Here is a 3,284-nt window from a genome sequence, read left to right as displayed (position 1 = left end):
AACACACATATCTATAAAATCATAAATGTTTATGCTTTCTTAAAATTATCACTGTGCTTCAAGCTAAATATTTTCATATAAAATCATTATGTTAATGCTGTATTTTATATAAGAAAGTTTATCTTGAACACTGCTGTTTAACAGTATTAAATTTAAATTTACCTTTGTTCTGTTATGCTTCTTTTTGGTAACTGGTAGAAAAGAGAAAAATTTAAATTTATAATTATTAAGAAGCAGTCACATATTTCAACTTAATAGAAATAACCAGTAGGGAAATCCCCATCACCCTTCCACTCCCAAAACGGACTGCACTTATGGAAAATTCTTACCATTTATGCCTAAAATAAACAAATCTAATTCCGTAGTAGCTTTTCTAGTACATATTACAGCCATGTATCTGGATGAAAAGGGTGAATTGAAGCTTTCTTTATACTTAAGTGGTAAATAAGCATTAATGCTTTATTTAAACAAAAAAAATAGTAGCAACTGAAAAGCACTTGGCTAGAAATTATATTCTTGGTCATGTTTCTGAAAGCAGATAGTTTCGATCTGCGTGAAATTTTCTAACAAATACATTTACTTCCTTATGTGTATATTTTTAAAAAAGAAATGCAAGTTTTACATGTTTGCCACCTTCCGTATAATACACATTTGACTTTTTGAACAAGTAGATATGAAGTTAAAATAAATTTTTTATTTCTAGGAAACTATTCACTATGCTTATTTAATCACATGACTCCTTTAAATTCTTCCCTCTTTCTGGAGCATGAATTCCACGGATATGGGAAAGTTTAGTATATCAGGTTTCAATTTTTTTTTCCAAAATAAACTTTTTAAATAAATTTTAACCTATCATTTGACATCTCCGATCTTTTCCGTGGCCAGCTCAAGTTTAAGAAGCACTGGAGATAGGAAGTGCTTCAGATACTCACTGGCTATAGAGTTGGCGGAGCTGTGATTGACAGAGGCCTACAGAGGGAGCGCTGGGAGCGCTGAGGGATTCTCCACTGAGCTTGCGGGGCATGTCAGGAAATGCTCCTAAGATAAAGACAATTAAACGTACCTGGACAGGGGAGTCTCAGTCAGGCAACGGAAGTTAGTCCCACGGAAGGAAAAACAGGAAGGCAACTGGAAACCAAGCATTTTTGGCACAGGTCTAAGAATTATAGAGTTGGGTTTGGTGGTTTTGTTTTTTGTTTTTTTTCCCCAAGACCAGCAATTATTTTAACTGAAAAGAAAAGAGGGTAGCATAGTTTAGCACAGCACAGCACACACCAGAATGTGTCACGTGTAGTAAGGCTGAGTCTTATGTAGTGAAACTTTGGCTTCAGTTGGGTTTTAGAGAAATCATCAGCACTATAGAAAATGGGGACTTACATAGTAAGGATTGGTTTGTACCAGAATAGACTTTGAAAAAGGTCCATAATAACATTGATGTGATTTTTATCTGCCCCTTCTATCATCAGTTAAAAAGAACTAATGCTAAAAAATAAAAATTGCTTTGCTTCCAGAAGAACAAAGGGAACCAATTAAAAAATACTTAAGAGCCCTGATGTTCAAAGCACTTGTGTGACATTTCAGAGGGAATCCCAACATTACGGTAGGAACTTTGACCAAGAATTTCCCTAAGTTGTAAATTTGAGACACACTTTTAACCACTTGAAAACTTGTGTGTAAATCTAATAAATACGACTTAAATAAAAACTTAGTTTATATAATTTCATTTAATGCTGACATCATCTTGATGCCATCATAGGTTCTGAGATGATGATGTTTCCATTTTATAGGTGAGAAAACAAACATGGCTCTTATATAACTATGTTAGCAACTACCAAAATCACTACTGTATTGTACAACTTCAACAGATACCTGTGTATTATAAAGCAGATCATGTAATTTTTTTTTAAATAAAAGGGTATTTGAGTTGAAATAAAGATTTGTCCAAAACCTTTTGTCGTATTAGTATTTTAGGTGTTGAGTAATATACATTTACCATATTGGCTAAAACAAAAAGTTCAGTGCACAGCTTGAATCCAGTAACTTGTCTTGAAGGTAAAAATATAAGCACTAATGCATGGTACAAAACGTTTAATATACATGCAACAAATATAGTACATCAAGGCAACAAAATACACATGGAAGTATTAGCATATAATTCAGCATTCTGTTTTGGGTAGGGTGTGTAAACAGTAAACACTACCATCTAAAATTAAAGATTGAGACATACATTGTTTCCTCATGCAAACATTAACTACATATATAACTAGTGTGAAATGAAATGTATTAGAAACCTGAATCCACATTAGCAGATGAATTTTATACCAAGAGCTCCAAGAAAGGAGGAAAAGTCATGATCCTCAGATGTCATGTTTAAATCTGCATTTAGCAGCATGTTAAGATGCACAAGTTACTGTATGCATTAGACAAATCTGGAAAATGTTATCAATTATGGAATCTTGAATTTCCTTCCTATATTATAAAAATGTATGGAAAAAATTTAACAATGATTTTTTTTAATTACCGAGGAAAATAAATGTCAGTTGAGAGTGGACCATGAATGATAAAGCATTTTAAACATTCTGATCATTTTTTAGGAAAGCAGCAATTGCTTAAGGCCAACCTAAAAATTTTCAAGTTCCCCTCCTTAGCCACTTCCTACTCCCTCCTCCCAAGGTTTCCACTGTCCTCACTTTGTATCTTCCTTCCATCCCCATGCTCATTAAAAATTGCTTTGGATACCTCACTCATAAGAAAGTATACAGAATTAAGAGTAGGTATCAGTAAATTGTTAAAGGTACCATTTTTCAAGAATATTTGCATTTTTACAAGTACTAAAGCCTTAAGCTAAAGGAATAAAGCTCTGAGTATGTTCTGGTACATCTAGAATAACTTATTTTAATGGCTTCCAGGCCTCCTTTGTCCCTTAAATGACTTTGTTTGAACTGTCTTGCATATAAGACTGGCCTAATTATTATCTATTATCTTAAATCCCAAATTATGAGAATAAAGCTCTAAATATTGCAGAGAACCACCACACTCCTACATTTCTAATACAAAGAATGATGTAATAAGTTCAGCGCTCTTGCCTCCTCTGAATAAAATAAATTGTTGTAGGGGGAACACTGTTCCTACATGTCCAAGCTACTGAGTTTGAATGTTTTATTAATAAACAAAAATAGCATATGAAGTCCCATTAAATATTGTGTCCTCTTCATGTAAACAATGTATAAAACTTCTTTGGCACAACTGATCATATTTTCCTCATAGCACTATCAGAAAATACA

This window comes from Neomonachus schauinslandi, chromosome 12 (genome assembly GCF_002201575.2).
Source record: "Neomonachus schauinslandi chromosome 12, ASM220157v2, whole genome shotgun sequence".
Taxonomy (NCBI): Eukaryota; Metazoa; Chordata; class Mammalia; order Carnivora; family Phocidae; genus Neomonachus; species Neomonachus schauinslandi.
Note: the sequence above shows the minus strand (reverse complement) of the source record.